The sequence below is a fragment of the Aricia agestis genome, chromosome 20, assembly GCF_905147365.1.
Source record: "Aricia agestis chromosome 20, ilAriAges1.1, whole genome shotgun sequence".
NCBI lineage: Eukaryota > Metazoa > Arthropoda > Insecta > Lepidoptera > Lycaenidae > Aricia > Aricia agestis.
Window position 1 is genome coordinate 11,709,895 of NC_056425.1, and position 22,170 is coordinate 11,732,064.

The 22,170-nt window shown below is 37.4% G+C and overlaps 1 protein-coding gene across 1 annotated transcript in view; it reads right to left on the minus strand.

Annotated features, from left to right (window-relative positions):
- LOC121737239 (zwei Ig domain protein zig-8-like) overlaps positions 1–22,170 on the minus strand; it is a 217,090-nt gene that overhangs the window by 96,692 nt on the left and 98,228 nt on the right. The window contains exon 3 of the mRNA XM_042128848.1: positions 15,843–15,862. The gene's annotated coding sequence lies outside the window, so the exon portion shown is untranslated. The remainder of the gene's footprint in view (positions 1–15,842; positions 15,863–22,170) is intronic.

The window sequence follows — 22,170 nt, forward strand, 5'->3', positions numbered from 1 at the left end:
GGCGGCAGTCGACGGCAGTCGTCGACCTTGCAGTTGTGACGTAGCGCGTAACCGTAACGCGTAACCGACTAGACAGTATGTTTATCTTCAAATTAGTCCAAACAAAGTGTCTAAGTCAAAATTTCTGCTTTTGACTATTCCATTCACATCCCCCTTTTGAGCATTTATTTACTAGGCTATTCGATAATCCGTACGCTGCCGATTCAGCGGAAGTACTGTGAAAAATTATCCGTTTGATGCGAGACGTCCGTTGCGTATGATACCGACCTGTGGCCGCTTACCTTTAGGCGGTACGTCACAACTGGGGGCCTACCACCACCTCTATTAACGACACCGTTTGACAGATAAGCAATAATTACTTTAACGTCAAGCTAGCGATCTTTAAAAAGTTGATATTTCACAGCGGATATAACAATATTTTGCATTTTTAACTGTTTTTTAGTAAAATTATATTTGAAAAGTGAGTACGGTAATGTTATTGTAATCTTACAACAAAGCTTTCTGGAAACATGGTCGTATGAAATGTCGTGGTAGGTCCCCTGCAAGCGTCATAAATTGTCAACGGCTGCCGTCGACTGCCGTCGACTGCCGTCAACTGCCGCCGACACGTGCCGTCAACTGCCGTGGACTGCCGCCGACACGTGCCGCCGACTGCCGCCGACACATGCCGCCGACACGTGCCGTTCGTCTGTAAGAGCGCTTACTCGTATTAGGAAAGAATCAAACTTATTAAGCCGTAAAACACTGTCAAAAGCATCCAACACATCTAAACACGTCGTGTTTTCTCGTCTGGCAATCACGAATTCTTTTGCATTAGATCAAACAATTTCTAATTAAAAAATTAATTTCAATACAAAAAAAAAGAAAAACATCACAAAAGTCTTTGATCCGTAATTACAGAGCGCTGTTAATTGTGCGAGTTTTCTTAAATAATGCCTTCGAGGAAATTGACGTTTAACGAGGACGTGTTTGACTGTACAGGGTTTGTGATTTTTACTTTTTTACTTTGACGATTTTCGTGTTTTTTTTAACTGGGTTTTGTGTTGAGATTTTTGGTTTTGCGTTTAATTTAGTTTCATCTTTGTGAAAACTGTTTATTAGGTTACTGGACCTACTACTATTTGATCGGATTTGGTTTATGACGTTATTAATAATAGTAATGTTTCTGTTAGGTTAAAAATAGGCCAGGCCAGATACACCCATCACAAATATATTTGTAAAAATAAATGTATAGTAAATTATGTCTATACTCAATATTATAAATGCGAAAGTGTGTCTGTCTCTCTGTTACCTCTTCTCTCACAAACGCTGAACTGATTTTGATGAAATTTGGTATGGCTATACTTTGCGTCCCGGGAAAGGACATAAGATAATTTTGGTTGCGGATAAATGTACGGTTCCCGCACGATAAACGACTTTTTGTGCAACTGAGTTGCTGGCGTCATCTAGTAAAGCTACTCTGTTAAGGGTCTATTCATACCGCAACGTGACGCGTAGCTATGCATTTCTAAATTTATATTGAACACTCGTCTCATGCTATTGAAATTCAATTGCGTGAGACGTCTTGCAAATCTGTCAGATCCATACAAATTTAGAAATGCATCTACGCGTCGCGTTGCAATCGGAATTGATCCCAAGGATTGATTCAGACCACAAGGCGACGCGTAGATGCATTTCTAAATTTATATGGATTTGTCAGATTCGCAAAACGTCAAATCCATACTTTATGCCGCGCCGCCCCTCGCCTCGCCTCGTCGCGTTGCGGTCTGAATTTACCTACAAAATATTATCTACAAAATATTATGTTTTTCGGAATGGTCATACAAACACTGATTTGCCTACAAAAGCTTGGAATTGTGCAGTCGTGAAGTAATTTGTCAAAGCGCCTACAGCTTGTTAGTATCTATTCAAGTCGCATGCGACGAGCACATGCTTTGTGCAGTTTAATTGATACGTGACTTATGCGACGAACTTCCACGACGATTAAAAGTTCGACGAATCGGACTGTTGACGAGTGATTTTCGAGAATTAGTATTTTATAATGTAATTTATAATCATAGCATTTCTAGTCACATGCGACGAGCAGATGCTTTGTGCAGTTTTATTGAGATGTGACTTGTGTGGCACTCGTCGAACTTCGACGAAGATTAAAAGTTTGACGAATCGGTCTTTCAACGAGTGATTTTTTGGTTAGTCTTTTAAAATAAAATGTATATTCTAATTCTCCGATCTTTGAGAATATTCTTGAGGCATATTGTTGGCTGTGCTATGCAAAATACGAGTATGTTATTTTTATGTTTATATAGTTTAAAAGTATCCTGTTAATTGGTCCTTAAATAAATATATTCCCTACCGACGCTGTTTTGTGATTTCCAAATAATCTCTGGTCAAACAGCAACTTTGTCGGTACCCAAAACAGAACTATCTGAAATACAATATCTCCTGGGCATTGATTATAATTTCGTTGGCGATTCGCATGAAATATGTGTTTTGAATCAGTCAATGGTATCTCATTTTACGTAATTTGCATTAATTAAAACCTACTGAAACAAATTAATTGAATTATCGGTATTTCATAGTTGGTATTTTTACTGATAAAGTATATTGCAGAAAAATAATATAAATAATAATATAAACTATAACTGTGCAAAATTTCATGCACCTACGTTTCCCCATTTTTCGTAAAAAGGGTTACAAAGTTTTTCGTTCGCGTATTAATATTATGATATTATGACGTAAAGGTCGAAACAGAGGGTGCTTAACTAGCACATACAGTAAATAATCTGAGCAAAATCTGACATTTTGCACACGTCATATTAGGATATTGATAGAAACGTTGTCAAACGTAGAACAAAACTTTTTGTTTAATTTCTGTGCTGAGTGCCTAGACAAGCGGCAAGTGATTCTTGTAAACACTAACGCCAACGCCACAAAATGTATGGAATTTGACATTAGTATTCGCTGGCGAAGCGATGACTTTAAATGTCAAATCGCATACATTTTGTTAGCGTTTACGATAATCGCTGGCCACTTGTCTACTAGGGCTGGTGCTGCATCTAGCCAGAAAACGTTGCAGTAAATAGCGTATTACTAGGTTTGGCTCATGCTAGGCAAGCCCGCACTGGGGCCTCTGGGCCTGTAGACAAGTGGCAAAGCGCTAACTCTAACGCTAACGCTAGCGCTACAAAATGTATGCGATTTGACATAAGTCATCGCTTCGCTAGCGAATACTAATGTCAAATCCAAACATTTTGTAGCGTTAGCGTTAGCGTTTTGCCACTTATCTACGGGGACTGCTCGGTCTGGGGGGCGAGTGATCGCCCCTCCGAAGAGGGGTCTGCCGCACAGGCAGACGACCGCTGGTGGAGTTGCAGTCGCGGTGTCGTACCCGTGGCTCCGCCATCGGAGAGAGGATGCACCGCCAAGTTTTTGTGGGTAGGGCATTCGAACGAGTCCCACATATCCGCGTCAGGATCCACATCCCCCGCGGAATGCGTAAATGCATTTCTCAATTAGTAGCAAGCAAGTTTGGGTCATGATTTAGTTCGCGCATCTATTGAACTTTTCTATTATTTTATTCATCCTCATCCATACCTACCACTAAAAATTGCTTCGATGCCTTAAACAATTTTTAACATATTGATTATTCTTTCCAATGTACATAAAATAAATTTTTATCCACAAAATTTTTTTCAACCCTTCACCCCAGCTACAAAACACACTCATTAGGGTTACAAATTAAGGCAAACATCTTCAACCCCCCGACCCTTACGGCGCAAACATTTTTAAAAGCACTTATACACAAGAGTTGGCCCCAGTCTGGCCCTACATAATTTGCGACAGTTTGTTCCCGATACTTCAAGTATTGATAAGGAGGGTTAAGTTGAAGTCATAAATTTAATATACCTAGCGGAATAGAGCAACAATCTCGAGCTGTCAAACGTAACCGAAATTGGTTTCATCTGTGTGTAAAAATATGTGTACGTATACACTTACACAAGCATGATTGAACATGATTTCTATGAGATTAAATTGTCAACGTGCGGCACGTGCCGACTGGACGTCACAAAAAGAGTACTGCTGTCATGTATCACGCGTCTCTTTTTACCACGCAGTGTTACTGATAGTGACATCTCTTTTGCTCAGGCCTTTGTTTCTCTATTCCGCTAGGTATATTAACTTTATGGTTGAATTACGCCACGCGACGTGCATAAGACGCGACGATTTGTTGTTTTATTATTATTATAGACGAGATCACGCCTGCAACTTTGTATTGCCAAAATTTGTTTATTGCGCGGTAACCGTACATTCTTCCGGGACAAAAAGGATCCTTTACCCTCTCTCGGGACCTGCAGCTCTTCTGATGTTGCGAGTGTCCATGGGCTACGGTAGTTGCTTTCCATCAGGCGACCCGTTTGCTTGTTTGCCCCCTTATTTCATAAATAAAAAAATGTTGATTTATTATACTGGTGAAAAAAGCAATCCTGTATATTAAGAGTAGAAAATATATACCGTTTCATTGACCCAAAAAACCTCGTAAAATTGCGTCACAATTTCAGATTAAATTCAGGTAAATAAATTACAATTAAGCGCTTTAAAACCACAAAAGCAGATTGTTAAAATACCTCGTCCCGTAATTGTAGCTTACATCGCTTTAAAGCGCTAAAGGATTCCAATATAATAGCAATAAATAGTGATAATAGTTGAGAATTACGGCGAATGTGCAGTTATTTTCTATTGTAGTGGCCACGCCTGGAATATATGGTAATTTTCCGAATAACCGAACTGGCTGGTAATATGTTTAAGGACTATTATGTATATTAATAGTCGAGCTAGTCTAATGCTAGTAAAATACAGGCGATTTACCTGTGCAGGGAGGTTCATCTGCTTGTCTTTGTTGGCATATTGTGAGTTACGTATGACAAATGCAGTGAAATTTAGAATATTATATACGGTACGTTGAGTAGACACTATTTAAAGGCTTGATTTATATCGCGCGAACGAGCAGTCCGGCCGCTACACAACGAGAACAATAGATTCGACTTTCATGAGCATCCCATAGCAAGTTGACTTACTATCACGTAGCATTGATGTTACAAGTTATATAAAATTACAAGGTACGCATTGTAATGTTCAGTTTTCCTCTCTCACTGATGTAATGCTCGACCACAGACATAGATCAAGATAGACACCGCATGTGTATGTACTTCGCGTGCCATATCGCGTTCCCAAACGACGAGCAATGCTCGTCTTTCGAAAGTCTGTTCGGAATTTCGAAAAATCGGACGTCAATCGGAATTTTAATTAAAAATACCTAAATGCCTAAAAGTGTCGTATTGAGCTGTAGAAATTCAATTAGAAACGTTGGCCTAGATAATTGGACACGTTTCTTATCATCGGTACGTCACAGTAGGTAGGAAAAAAGTGGCACGCTCGTTTTCATACAAATGGAGCGACATGCGGTATCTATCTTGATCTATGTCTGTGTGCTCGACTCTGTAACGCATTACAAGCGAATGCTCCCGGTGACTCCCTCACCTTTACGATTTTTTTTAAATAGCAGCGTAGTCGGGCTAAGATTTATTCTTATCATATCAAGCTTTTTCAAAAGATTTATTCTTATATTATCATATTATATCAATAATAATATTATAACTATGAAAGTGCGTCTGTTTGTTTATCTATCGTCGTATTTTCATGCTTAAACGGCTCAATCAATTAAGATGAAATTTTCCATGCAGATACCTACTTGAATTTCCGCAAATGGTGTGGGATAGTTTTATCACGGCAAAACGTACAGTTCCAGGGCTATAACAGAACTTCAGCCCAACAAAGCAACGTTTAGTCTTAAATATAAAATTCTCGTGTCACAATGTTAAGCCGCGTACTCCTCCGAGACGGCTTTACTGATTTTAACCAAATTTCAGTGGGTCTGAGAATCGGCTACTGGGTACTTTTTATATTGATAAGTGCATTTGTTTAATAAATAATAGTAAATTATTACAACTCGAGACTGACGGCAACCATTGTTTGTGCGACGGGATAGCGATGGACGTTGCCATGGTGACATACTTATTTAGTAACTTCAATAAAATAATACGGGCGAAATACTTTATATGGTATTTGGCAAAGAAACGTTTGCCGGGACAGCTAATAACCTATAAAAATAATAATCTACACTTTACAATATTTTCATAACAATACAAAATATTATACAAAGAACTGATAATCTTAACAAATGGATTCGAGAATTTTCTAAGAACAAAGCGATTCTTCGGTGGCGACTTCTTAAGACGACCCTTATTATACCCAAGGGCAGACATTTAGACATGAATACTATATTTTATATGAAACCTATAAGCCTTCATATATTTTATTGAAAATCTTGGCACGAATAACGTATAACCAAAGATTTAAATGGAATACGAATGAAAGTATGACCATACTAAAATGAGATGAGCTTACAATATGACAGCTCATAACATATTATATATAGCTATACTCATTCAATCCATACTAATATTATAAATGCGAAAATATTTTTATCTGTTACCTCTTCACACCGCTAAAGCGCTGAACCAACTTTGCTAAAATTAGGTATAATAACTCCCACACTGGTTTCGTTGAAACAAGGCCAGTTATGCAGAAGTAATTTTATAGTGCCCAAGTGTGTGCGCAGTACACAAGAGCACACCCTATTCCTTTTACTCTTAGCCCAGTGGGACGGAAGACCGGCACGACTGGCGAGAGATCAGGCGCAGGACCGACTTTTTACATGCCCATCCAACGCATGGATCATCTTACTTGTCAGACAATCAGGTGATCAGCCTGCATTGTCCTAACCAAACTTGGAAATAACACGTTTCCAACGCGGGAATCGAACCCACTACCTCCGAGTCAAGAGCCACGCTATTTACCACTGGACCACGGAAGCGGTTAAAAAATTAGGTATAGAGATACTCTGAATATATATGTTACGCTCAAAGACCTAAATCGCTCAGTGAGCGAAAAAATGGCTCACAACGCGTTGTGGTCACAGTGAAACAGCCACGACGCGAAATTCGCGTCATGGCTCTAATGAAAACGGCCACGACGCGTTTTGGCAATCACAAAACGACCATAACGCGAAATTCGTGTCGTGGCTGATATGCTATTCGTTTTTTTGATTTGTTCTTGATTGATTAATCGTCCATAGGTATGGAAGACTATATTTGAATTACCACGCGTACTACAAAATATTTTTTCTTTTACTAAATCTCTGCATAACGTGTTTATCATTATTATTTATAAAATATCCATAGTTCCATACTATCCGTGCTAATATTATTACTGTCTGTATGTCTGGCGCAACGTGTTATTGTTTGTTGTTGTTTTTTTTAAATATAAGGTAATAATCTAATCGTAATAAATTATAAAAATTTAGTTTTATTTTTATAATTTAAATATAATACTACTAGTATACAACTATGTTGCGCCAGACATACAGTAATAATATTAGTACGGATAATATGGAACTATGAATATTTTATAAATAATAATGATAAACACGTTATGCAGTGATTTAGTAAAAGAAAAAATATTTTGTAGTACGCGTTGTAATTCAAATATAATCTTCCACATCTATGGACGATTAATCAATCAAGAACAAATCAAGAAAAACGAATAGCATATTATAATATCAGCCACGACACGAATTTCGCGTTATGGTCGTTTTGTGATTGCTAGAACGCGTCATGGCTGTTTCACTGTGACTACAACGCGTTGTGAGCCATTTTTTCGTTCATTGAGCGATTTCGGTCTTTGAGCGTAACATATATTATACTATATTCAAAGTACCTACTAAGAACATACTTATACATAGGAAACTTTTCATCCCTGAAAAATGTACGGTTCCCACGCGATAAACGAAATTCAGCGCAACGACGATGGGTAAATACGCGCACACTTTGTAGGACCGCAGCGTTGCGGAGCGCAAAATTCCGCTCATATCTCCCTTGTGTGAACCTTTAAACAGCATAGCAAAGAACTGTTTTTAATTGACTGTGACTAGTTGTAATATTTAAAATGATTTTTTTTCATTTTTGAACGATGTATGTTTATATTTCTCAGTTTCTGAACTACGTTGTAACAACATCGAATCTACCATCATAATCTTCATCTTCATCTTCATACTAGACAGCTTGAATCAGTGCACGCACACGTCATAAGCATATTTTATACGGCCTATCAAGCCCCCCGCGACAATAATAGAATAACAATAGATTTCTAAGAATCCGCGATCGAAGGATTAACGTAATATAAAGTAGCTTATTTTTCTTTCATTCGGCTAACGCATTACGCATGTTAACAATAACGACTGCTCTAGAAGTTAGAACCTAGTAAAATCTACTTTTATAGAAATTTTGGACAAACGAGCAAACGCATAACCTGATGGAAATCACCGCAAAGAATTCACAGGTGCTTTAAATTATAATTTGATTTAACGTAATTATTCTTTAGTCCCTCAGGATTTAAATGAACGGTTACTGCAGAATAAACCGCCGTATAAAATGATATTAAAACGAATGGTATTCTATTCATATTTCAACATGATGAATGTGAAACCGCACCCGTCGACAACATCCGTCCGATGACGTATACACAATTATTTCTCCATCGATATATACTTTTCTATATACTTTTCTATATTTTATACGTCCATACTCCCCTACTTCCTATCTATTGTAAATGCGAAAGTCCATTTGTTTGAGCAAACTCGGTTCAGTGGCTTGGGCGTAAAAAGGTTACAGACAAGCAGACTGACACATTTTTGCGTCGCGCTAAAATCGCGGTGAAACCGTACATTTTCCGGACTAAAAGGGATCCCATGTCCTTTCTCGGGACTCGATGTATTTCCATACTTAATTTCAGAAAAGTTGGTTCAGCGTTTGAGGTGTGAACAGGTAACAGATAGACATAAATACAGACAGACAAAAAGATAGACAGACACACAATCGTATTTATATTTTTTTTATTAGTATGGACATATGGATATTATTTTCGTTTGCTTGCTAGTGACTGCTTGCGCTTGTGTACAGGATCACATATTTTAAGGCGACGCCTTGATAATTTGTAGCTGTAGCTATATCGATTTTTCTCAGCAATGACTAAAGGTAAGAAATCAAAGTTCATTGTCAGGTATTCATCATGTCTTTGTATTTGAATTACCCATAGCATAACACGATTAGTCAACTTTTATAACACAGAATAATCAATCAAAGACCTCTGTAAAAAAGGGATTCCTATTTTGCCAACAGAGGAGAATGATTTAAGCTTCCAAAATTTGTACATAGATTGGTTCAAGCATACACTTTAATTTGCCCATAGCTTATATTATGAAATATATTTATACGCATACAATATAATGCGACGGAATTTCGGCATGGTGTGTCATCGGTAATTTAAAATACATTGCAAGCAGAATCAAGGCGAACTTCCGCCGCGGAAATTCGGCATAGTGTGTTTGGACAGTAAGAGATATCGTTTAAAAAGACAATACTTCTCTCTGCCGTACCTTACGAATTTGCCCATAAATGGAAGTCCCTGCTAACATCTACCTACTTTAAAAAACAAATTCAGATAGAAACTTCCTCGAAGGAGATTATACGAAAAATCCGTGTTAAAAACAGATTATCCCTAATTTGCGAAAAACTCATCACGAGACAAAAACAACGCGAACAAAACAATAAATTTTAATCAAGGCATAAATTGCTTTAGCAATTGAGCGTCCTTTTGTGCTCGAAGTGTCCCTGATCGATGTGAGAGTGAAAACGCGCGATTTTTAAGGCAACTTCGTTCATTGCTTAGAACCGTATTTAAGGGCCTGTTTCATCACTTCCTGATAAAGATAGGCTATCCACAACTTATTTGACAGATTCTCCATACTCTATCTGTCAACTTAAGTGGTGGATGGCCTATCCGGCACTTATCAGGAAGTGCTGAAACAGGCTCAGTAGGATAAAAATTGTCTTAGGTCTTATCCTGTGACTCTAAGTATTTCCATATCTTTTTAAATCGATATAGCAGACATACTTTCACATTGTTATATTCATATGGATGATTATCGTCACCAATACGACGACGCAGACTAACAAATGCCTGATAGAAATCCTACTCTTCACTGCATTACATTATTATTATTAGCCATTCTATTCATCTTTATTATTATTAGCAAAAGCAAAATTCAATTAAAATTGAAATTGGATCGGAATTAAACACTTCTTGTACTAAACGGAACATTCCAATCCGTTCTGCACTGATCGATCGCCGAGTAAAAACGCTTTTTAATTTCCAGAACATTTTTTTTTATTTTTATTTTATTCTCCTTTCATTTAGGGATTCTTGCACACAAAGTGGCTATGTCAATTCCGTCTAATTATCACGATAATATTATTTCAAATCCATACTAATATTATAAATGCGAAAGTGTGTCTGTCTGTCTGTTATCTCTTCACGCCCAAACCACTAAACCGATTTTGCTGAAATTTGGCATAGAGATACTTTGAGTCCCAAGGATACTTTTTGTTCCGAAAAAATGTACAGTCCTCGCGTGATAAACGAGTTTTGGCGCAACGCAGTTGCAGGCATCATCTAGTGATTATTAAAACTCTCTATTGAATAAATAATTTCAACACAAGAAATGGTAAACATATGTAATTTTTAATTATATATCCATACAGCATACTCATATAATACATGTGAAATTGTGTTTGTCTGTCTGTTACCTCTTCACGCTGAATCGATTTTGACAATCACTGTAAAAAATCACTCACATTTACTATATTGCATTTTAGTGAATTCCGCTTTCGAAAGTTGTAAAATAAACGTGAAACGTACAAAACAGTTCAATTAGATTTGTTGTAAATATTTAACTTCCGACATTCTGAACACAGTATTAAACTGAAATCAAACAAAAATAAAACAGATCGTGAAAACAAACACAACACAACCCTAAAAGCTGAAATGGTGTTTAAAATAAAGTTCCTAAGTACATATCTGGACGTTAGTCTTCCCTGAAATTACATTCCCGGTATAAGCATACAAAAGACATTTAGCTGAAATGTGCCATAAGAGTTTAAAACTAACCGGGTCCTATCCAAGCTGCAACGCGAATTAGCACTTGATACGTTCGCTTAAAGTTCAAAAACGTACAGCAGTTTCCCCGTTTTGGCTGTATAAATGCTTAGACCAGTGGTACTCAACCATTTTTTTGCGAGCCGCTAGCACATTTTAGTCTTGGTGTTGCGTGCCGCAAGAAAAATTATTGGGGGTAAGAAACAAGAGATTTTGTGGTTAATTTTTTAACGACATCAAACAATTAGCTACACTCGCTTAGATAGGCACAACAAAATATTCAATTTCCACTTATCTTGAAACTATACATAGTGTAACTTTAACTTTACGCGGCCATTGATAAAGTCCCGGTGGGGCACATGCGGGCCGCGGGCCGCAGGTTGAGTATCACTGGTTTAGATAGTCGAAAGTATTTAAAATTACCATGTTTACGTTTTTAATCTTGGCCATGTGTTGTTATATCGCAAATGGCTTGCACTTCGAACGTGTGAAGGCACTTTATGTGCAGACGTGCAGTGCGTGCTTCGATAGCACTGAGCACAGCACTTTAGATCAGGGGTTCCCAAACTTATTTTGTCTACTGCCCACTTTGAGAACAAATTATGTTTTAGCGCTCCATTGTTTCAATTTAAAACACATCCAGATGAAATAAATTACCCCCAAGCCTCTACACAACGCCCCCATTTTTTTTCTGGGTCTCACACCGCCCCTTTTAGAACGCCCATAAGGGGGCGCATAGCTAAAAATCATCAAAATCGGTTGATGCGTAAAAAACAAACGGGTTATTGGGAAGCCAAAGAAAAAGTAATTATTAAAAAATAAAACTAGAAAAGAAGTATTTACAAAGTGTTATTCGCTGTTCTTCGGTAATTTTTCAACGGATCTACTCTTTATAGGTCAACATTTGCATTCAGTTAGTTAATTTTACAATAACACATTCTGCTGAAATAACGAAAGTCAAAAATCATTCCAAGCTGCAATAGAAACGTTTGCTCAGAGCAAATTGAACTTTAACCTAATGAAAATAACGTTTATTATTGTTATTAGGTCTTTTATGGATCGAAATGAAACAGCCATTTATGGAAATTGCAAATTCTTTTCAACGATGGCCAGGGATTATATAAGAGAGAGTATTTTGAGTTTTTGTGTAACAAATGGTTGGAAGTTGCATTGGCACGAACAGTGGCGTAACTATAGGGTGGCAGGGCTAGCAAAACTCCACGGGTCCCCGACCCAAAAGGGTCCCGGCCCTTTAGGCCGTGAGGTCAGAATTTTTTATACATTGTTTTATTATTAACGTGACGATTTTTACTGATAGGGCCCCATCAATTTGCCAAAGGCCCCGGATCTTAAAGTTACGCCACTGGACACGAATTTGCTTGACCTTACGTCAATGAAATCGGCCACCGTAGCTGTTACCGAAACCGGTGTGTATGTCGCAGTCATCTGACATAACCTGCGATTCAATTGAATGACTAGCGCATTTATTGAATGACACCATTCAATTGAAAGACAACTCGTCAAGACGTTGGCTGTGACGTTTAACGTCTTGACAATAGTGAAGTCGTTAAATGTGATGCTATAATTTAAATACTTTTTGACGGGGTTGTTATAGGTAAATCCGCGCTGTCATATTATTTTATTACAAATAAAGCATTTTAAAGTAAATTAAATCGACAAAATATTAACACAGTGCTATCAGCTGTGCGAGCTGTTTGACACCATATTTGTTTTAGTGACTTATAGTAGTCACTAAAACAATTTTTATGTCCGCTACCTTCAATAAGGTAAGTTACAAATCGCTAACTAGTTGGACGTTGAGTGACGATCGTTTTATCGATGTTCGGCCGAGTCATTTAATTGAATGGTATCATTCAGTGAATGCGCTAGGCATTCAATCGAATCGCAGATTGAACCAGATGACTGTGACATTTTATATAATATAATGTACCGTGTGTAATTAAGAGGATTCCACACCGCCATTTTTTCCATACAAACGTTGTCCCCTGTTTCCTTCCTGGATAATGCTAGTAGAGTTATAATTTTTTTCCTGAATATCTACGGCCACTAATACAATGTCCCTATGTTTTCTTTTTTTTCATAATTTAATTATTAAATAAGATATGAATGTTCAAAAACCCAAAAAAAATGGCCAGATTTTCCACTGTGTTCAAACGTCCAGAAAACAGATTTGGCTAGATTATACAAAAAAAGCAAAACATAGGAACACAGCCCAAGCCTTTTTTAAATCTTTAATGAAAAAAGTACTTAAATCGGTTAAGTTTTGGAGAAGGAATCAGGGGACAACGAATCGTTGATTTTCTGGATTTTCTGCAGTTGTCTCTATCGCGTTCTGCGGTATAGGCTTGAGGTAAGGGAGACAGCTATAGATATTACACGTACTTTTTTTTAATTTCTCTAGCCGCTGTTGTATCCTCTTAACGCCTCCGTGGTCTAGTGGTTAGAGCGTCGCTCTCGACTCCGGAGGTCGTGGGTTCGAATCCCGCGTTGGAAACATGTTATTTCCAAGTTTGGTTAGGACAATGCAGGCTGATCACCTGATTGTCTGACAAGTAAGATGATCCATGCGTCGGATGGGCATGTAAAAAGTCGGTCCTGCGCCTGATCTCTCGCCAGTCGTGTAGGTCTTCCGTCCCACTGGGTTATGAGAGTAAAGGAATAGAGAGTGCTCTTGTGTACTGCGCACACACTTGGGCACTATAAAAATTACTCCTGCGTACCTGGTCTGGTTTCAATGAAACCGGCCACCGTCACCGAAATCGGTGTGGGGAGTTATAATATAATGTACCATCATTGACTCATCAATCACAATACCTTCTTAAGAATACCAGCTGTACTAAATATGAGTTTAGTTTCTGCAAAATATACATATAGTGTTGCTTCAGTTAGCCACTTAGTAACAAACTTGATGTGCAATACCGGCAAATGTGCTTTAAGAAATTACTGGTTAAGTTATTTGCCTTTTAAATTGTGCTTGCTAATGGTTTTGTTGGTTTACTGCATGAACATCTTTGCTCAGTCTAAAGGTTCCATTCCGATTAACGCGACAAGCAACTGCGACAAAAATTCAAATCAAACACCACTATATGAACTAGGCTATAGGTATAATTTTCTAACAAAAAACCTAACAGAAAAGCTAGAAACTTGCCAAAGATCAATGGAAGCATGCTAAACATTAAACTATTCGATAAAATAAGATGCTCTACGATAAGAGATATCCAACACGGTTTTTTACTTCAACGCGGCGCCACCTTAAACATATTATGTTAAGGTAGTCAAATGCATGTAAACCAAACAATCTTATCTTACAGTATGTTTGGTTTGGTTTGTGAACTACAACCGAAAGCTGATCACTTTAATTGACCTAACATAATTCGACCAAATTACATAAGTCCGCCATCTGCCCATGCATAAATTTCCCTGATAGTACAATTTCCAACTGAGCCAGTCGGTCAACAATTTCACGCGAGTTAGGTTTCAATCTAGACGGTAAAAGACCCAGATTAGTATTAGTATCTATTGCTTTGAGCTAGACCTAGAATAGCTTTTAAAGTGTTCTTGAAACTAAGATGTTTTAAGTGTGTACTGTCTTAATTATAGAGGTAAGTTGATAACAATGTCATGAATCATGGTCAACGTCACATTCAAAGCAGTAACTTAAAGATAATATTATGTTCAGAGTTAAATTTTTTTAATGAAATAAGGGGGCAACGAGCAGACGGGTCACCTGATGGAAAGCAACTTCCATTGCCCATGGACACTCGCAGCATCAGAAGAGCTGCAGGTGCGTTGCCGGCCTTTTAAGAGGGAATAGGGTAACCCTAGGGATAGGGAAGGGAACAGGGGCGAGTAGGGAAGGAAATAGGAGAGGGTAGGGAAGGGAAAAGGGTAGGGGATTGGGCCTCCAGTAAACTCACTCACTCGGCGAAACACAGCGCAAGCGCTGTTTCACGTCGGTTTTCTGTAAGCCCGTGGCATTTCTCCGGTCGAGCGGGCCCATTCGTACCGAAGCATGGCTCTCCCACGTCAAAAAATAAAACAAAGTGATAACTGACAATACTTTAGGGTTTATAATATTCATCCCTTATAATATTATAGAGTTCAAAATGAAGGTAGGACTTTTGACTTCTGTGTTTTTGTTAGACAAATGCCCCACTATGATAATTCAAGACGTGAGTCGAAGAATAAGGTAAGTAACATGAAAAAACTTTCCGTTTTTTTGCTTAAATAAAGGCTTTAGGGCCGGAAAAATTATTTGAAATAGAAAAACTGTGGATTGCGTAGCCAGATATATTAACTAGGATATATGAAGTAGGTAAGTTACAAGTATTATCAAAATAATAAGGGAAAAAATTGAGTTATTGTCCGTATGTTACGAAATGTTACTTGTTTGATTCTTCCACTCACGTCTTCATTTATTAATTTCTTGCCTATCTATACATATTATAAAACAAAGTCGCTTTTTTCTCTCAAGTCCCTTTGTTCCATTTAATAAAATAATAAAGAAGTACCTTTTTACCACTCCTACAGCTATCACAGTAAACTAAATAGTAAATAGTTATAATATATTCCACACATACACACCATTACATATTATCACTTCACTATGTTGTATAAAATAGGCTTTTGTTCAGAATTACATAAATATAATATTTTATTTTAATAAATATTTACCGAGATATTACAATTCCCCTTTTCGTAGAACATACCTTATAATCCGGATCGCAATCTGCAAAGGAAAAAACATTAAATTAATAATTAGCTCGCCATCTGGTACAAAAACGAGACAATGAATAATTTCCGTTAAGATAATTTAGATAACAATAGACGTTATTACTAGCTCGCTTCGCGGAAAAAATGAACAAAGTACGGAAATGTAATATGATTTAGGAGCACTATTCAGAATTCAACCCCTGGATTTTTAGCTGAGGGGGTCAAAAATAATAAAGATAATTGAAGACGTACGTAGAAGAAGCTGGTAAGTAACAGTTTAAATATTGCTGTTTTTGCATAAATGAAGGCTTTTAAAATATGATAATTGAAGACGTACGTGGAAGAAGCAGGTAAGTAACAGTTGAAATATTGCTGTTTATTGCATAAATGAAGGCTTTTAAAATATGAATATTATGTGTATCCAGATATATTAGCTAAATGATAAAGTTGGTTAGTAACAAGGTTTGTCAAATTTACTTCCCTCCCCTCTTAAGAGGCCGGCAACGCACTTGCAGCTCTTCTGATGCTGCGAGTTTTCATGGGCGACGGAAGTTGCTTTCCATCAGGTGAGCCGTTTGCTCGTTTGCCCCCTTATTTCATTAAAAAAAGTTAGTTCAGAATAGATTTAGAAATCCCTCGCGCAATACGAAACGACATTTTTTGGTACAAAAATTATTTTAGATTATTTTTATTAGACGTATTGCATCATAATCACTTCACTACTCAATTTGAGACCTCAAATATAATTAACTCCAGGATGTGTGCGTAACAGCGGTCGATATGACATTCGATGTACCAGAATCGGGACCATTCAAAAGTATAATTCCTTTGTTCAACAAGATATCGCAGCCTTACAAGTCCCCGCTCGGGCGATTCATCCAATTACTGCGAACACGACACCTGTCTAGCTTCCATTAGCTTGGCAAATGTCTTGCGAATAACTTTTTACATAAATTTTTAAGCCACAGTGTAAAGTTTGTATTGCAGTCTTGGTAGGTGTTATTAAAATTTCCCTTGCAGTGCCAAGTAATAAAAGAAACTTTTAATTGGCCTTCATATGTGTATTCTTGTTTATATTTGTATTACCAGTAAGTTTTCCGAATAAAATAAAATAAAGGAAAATAAATAAATAATAGATTAGTTTTGCTATGATCGGTCTTAGACCTTAGTTCACATTGTCACTGAAATTGTTTCTCGGTAGAGTCAGCACCAGCATAATATTCTACAGTAAACAAAAAGTTTTGTTCGACGTATTCTGCAATGACACAATATGCATCACGTTGGATTTTGATATTGCTTTATATTATACTTCTGCATAGCTAGCACAAGCACGTAGACAAACGAAAGAAACTAAATTTTGACAGTTTTACCGGAAAAACATTGGAGTAAAAGTTTCTTTCCTATCTCGATATCTTTCGCTTTTGAAAATCTATAAGTCAAGCATGACGATCCGCTTTTGACATTTAGTTTCTTGATTCTGTTTTTATTTTTATTATGGCACTTGGCTATAAAACCATGGCCAGTGTCGAGTAAATGGCGGCAAATTCAAAAAATCGATGTATAGCAACCCTGTCTATAGCCGGAATTATAGTTTTGATCTACAAACTACGAATAATAAAGTTCCTTAGTTTTTATTATTCGTATTTCGTAGATCAAAACTATAATTCTGGCTATAGACAAGGTTGCTACACGTCGATTTTTTTAATTTGCCGCCATTTACTCGACACTGGCCATGGTTTTATAGCCGAGGTGCCATAATTAAAAAAAAAGAACCAAGAAACTAAATGTCAAAAAAAAAATAATTGCCGTTGCTTTAATGGTTGCTATGGAAAGAGTTTCTTGTCTTTGTCCACTGAAACTCAAGTCGATGGGTGGTGCCATGCTCGGGAATAAGATATGTAGACATGGGAAAGAAACTGCCATTACTTTCTTCCGAAGAATCGACTGGGAAACCCCGTGCTAGCTACGCTGGTGAATGCAAATGGTAGGTAGATAAGTTCCCGAAAAATTGTTATGGGTAGTTTTCGGAATTGGCGGCAAATGAAATATCTAATGCGGGCTCAACACTCGCGGCGCGAAAGCCCGCGAAGGCTGCGAACCGCGAGTGTGGAGGGTTTCGCAGCTTCGTGTTTGCGCTTCGCGGCTTCGTATTTGTACGCATCGTGTTCACGGCGCATTGCATCCGCGAATCGCGGCCGCAATTCGCGCCGCGAGTGTAGAGCCCGCATTAAACTCTCATTACTTATTATTGAAATAAGTTTTACAACTATTTCTATCTTTTCTCGTTTTGACACTGTAAACACGCTGCTATATTATTGACCACGAGCAATCAAAGTCGAATATGACTATTGCGATTGATGTCCATGATTACCTCTATTTGCCCATCATGGAGCCAATGTGGAGGCCGCATAATAATATTCAAAACTTTTTACACGTGGAACGTGTGTAAACTGTCGTATGCAAATTTCAAGCAGGTGCATGCTTTGTGAAAACACAAAAGATTTTTAAAAATTTAAATGAATTCTTAATTGTATACCGTAATCATGTTTTGTTAGGATTCCGTTTGTATTCGAGATAATTGTGTCTGTGAAAAGCGCTTTGTTTAGTGTCTAGATGCATTGCTGCGGAAAATTTGTTTTTTGCTACTGTAACTATGCTACGAACTCATCCTAGTAGAAACGTAGGTATTTAACGGTTTATTTTTACTGTTTACTGTAGCCCATATCGCGATAGTAGAAGACCGAACATCGCAGAATCCTGTAGGCCTACTACGAAACCGTTTTGAGACTCAAAAAATCGGACGAGAATGCCGCGTCCCGCTCTAACAACGTCAATTCACATATTTTGTTATAGTAGGAGGCGGCATTCTCGTCCGATTATATTTATTATTTATTTTATTTTTTTTTGTTTCATGGTACAAGCCCTGGATCGCACCACAAAAGTTTCTGAGATCGATGCGGCTTATGGCGGCCATACACCATGCTTCCTATCGTCCAATCGGCATGACGCTACCGATTGAATCAGTTAGAACTGACAGTGTGTTGGAGTGGATTGGCATGACAAATTTACTTGACGGCACAATCCACTCCCACACACTGTCAGTTCTAACTGATCCAATCGGTAGCATCATGCCGATTGGAGGATAGGAAGCATGGTGTATGGCCGCCATTATACGACGTCTGAAATAACTCCAGTGGGCTTTGGTCTGACTGACCAACCTCGCTCGGTCAACTTTAATGAGTATGCAGCGACGCCGCTGCGGTGGCGGTGCCGCTGCCGCTGCGGCGCGTGTGTAAACACGCTAACATATTATTATTATACGTTGGGCAGTTCTGGAAATATTTCATACATACGGGTCGAATTGATAACCTCCTTTTTTTAAGCCGGTAAAAATGAAGAATTTATACCTGGTCAAAAGAAATCGATAAAATCATTTATTCGCAACTTTTACGAAAATCTAAAGACTGTCTACAGCTGAATACAGAACGCTTTAAAACTTCAAAAATAATTTTCATCGCAATAAGTTTGACCAGTTTAAATATCAGTTGAGTTGATCCAGAAATTCTCGGAGCGGCTTATGGTTTTACAAACTAACAAATCTGCTTACGGACTCGACTGGGGATCAGACAGATTACTAGATGTTATGTCTCAAATAAAATATTATATTCAAACTGCCTGTAAAAGTGTGTTTTGCATTGTGACGTTATTACGCCAAGGTTGCTAATTATTTTCATTATTATCTTTAAAGAATTATAGACTCTAATGTCGGTACTACATAATATAGGCGAACGCGTTGGCCGGCGCGCTGGCCCAATGTGTAGAACGGGCGTTCGGTTGATTACAGAACCCAAAAACGGAACCCTAACCAGCTGATTTTTTTGTATATTGGTTGGTTAATAGTTATAATATAATTTAAGAGTAACCTTGTCCTACAAATAAAACAATCCATATATTTTTAGGACCATCAAGTCAAAGTATGAAATCCTTTCTATCTCTGTTAGCTACGACTTTCGAGATTTTTCAAAAATAAAAATGTTGTTCGTCTTATCAAAATGTAGCTACTCACAAAAAATTAGCTTGTTAGTAATCACAAAAAAATGTTCTAGGGCTCATAATATGTAGTGCCGACATAAGGTCCTATGAACGATGCCCAAAGCCATGAATTTTCGGTAAGGCCAAATTATAATTAATTATATAAAAAACTTACTATATTCTATAATACTTGGATGACATGAAACATGAAATTTGGATGATATTAATTCGGAGACGTGAATGTAAATCACTAGTCCCAAAAGTAACACGAATAAAATGTCATTTTTTAAGAATGACTCCTAGCTAGATCGATTTATCGCCCCCGAAACCCCCTATAAACTAAATTTCATAAAAATCGTTGGAGCCGATTCCGAGATTCCAATTATATATATACAAGAATTGCTCGTTTATATTTTATATAATAGATATAAGATTTAAAGATGCGCTTACACGAGCAATTATTGCGGCAATTATTTCGGCGATATTGCTTCTGATTGCTCTAGAATCTAGATATTAATTCATATCGCTCAATATCGCAGATATGACAATGACGTATATCCGATAAGCTTGGAAATTCCAGGCAATTGTATCGCGCAATATTGCTGCTTGTTGCTGCTTGTTGCAGCAAATTGCTTGATGTAGTCGTGATTGATTGGAATTGAGCAATTTTAGTTGCCCCTATAAGCGTACCTTTACAAAATGATTGCGTTCAAATTCGGCAGCACGCAAAAACAGCATTGTGAGTCTGTGTTAGATTATTTGGATTCAAATTTTAACATCGACCAGCTAACTACAAAATGATCAACTTTAACATAATATATTAAACTACACTAAGCGACGTCTCTTTTGTGACACTTTGAAGAATCATTTTAATGTAACTTCGCACAACAAATTATGAAATTTCTATCTTCATTTTCTGAAACCGTTTGATTTCAGCAACTTTCCCGTGAAACGTCTCAACTTGCTAATGATTAATTGACAGAAGCTCAACTCGGGGGAAAGGGATAGATCATAATTTATTTCAGTCAGAAATTATTGAGTTATTGGAAATCTCATAATAAGTGACTACGTCGCTTGAATTCTAATGGCCGCTGCCGTTCTCATTGTGTTCTATTTTAAAATGCTTTCGACTGGTCAATTGGACTGGTTGAGCAACTGATCGACCGACAAATTTATCATGTTTAGCTTGATCGCCAGTGTACCAAGTAAGTAGACGTCATAAAGTTAATATACCTAGGCGGAATAGAGCACCAATCTCGAGCTGTCAAACGAAACCGAAATTGGTTTCATCTGTGTGTAAAAATATTATGTGTACGTATACACTTACACAAGCATGATTGAACATGATTTCTATGAGATTAAATCGTCAACGTGCGGCACGTGCCGACTGGACGTCAAAATAAGAGTGCTGCTGTCATGTATCACACGTCTCTTTTTACCACGCAGTGTTACTGATAGTGACATCTCTCTTGCTCAGGCCTTTGTTTCTCTATTCCGCTAGGTATATTAACTTTATGGTAGATGTCGATCAAATTTTCCTTGTCATTATCAAGATATTTTATTTGGCCTCATATTTTCACAGATAACAATATTTGTACACATAAAAATATATTGTCACCTGACACTTTAATCTTTACTATGGTTATAAAATATAATGTGCTAATACATGTAAAAAAATCATTCTTCGATAGTAATTTTAATCAATTTAAAGTATTTTTAAAATATTCTACTTTTTTACTTATTTGACTAAGTTAAAAATGAATTCACTGAGATATACAAAATAATACAATTTATATCGGGCGACCCTTTCTAGAACTGGGGGTAGTTTACAATAGATCGCACACAATCGTCGAGACAGATCGGAATAAAATCAAAGATACATTTGGGTTATAAATCACAATTCGAGTGTAATAACTTTTCATGACTTGGGGATAAAAAAAGAAACGGATATCGAAACTTAAACACTAACAATAATATAAGGACCTAAAAAAATGAACTTAGAAAATCGTAGTAAGACAATTTACAAGATGGCGATGAACCTAAGTCAAGCAACACGATGAGGGATTGTGATGCGTTATTTACTTCACAAAAATATGCTATGGGCGACGCTGATTTTGCGATTGCTTTCCATCAGGTGACCCGTTTGCTCCTTTGCCCTCTAATTTTATTACAAAAGATGCAGAATATATTATATTGACAGACTTGCCATCCGCGGTGTTAAGCTTCCTGTATGCAACGTGTTGCAATGTTTTTGCACGCCGTTTAAAAACATCATTGCCTGATTGCAAGCAT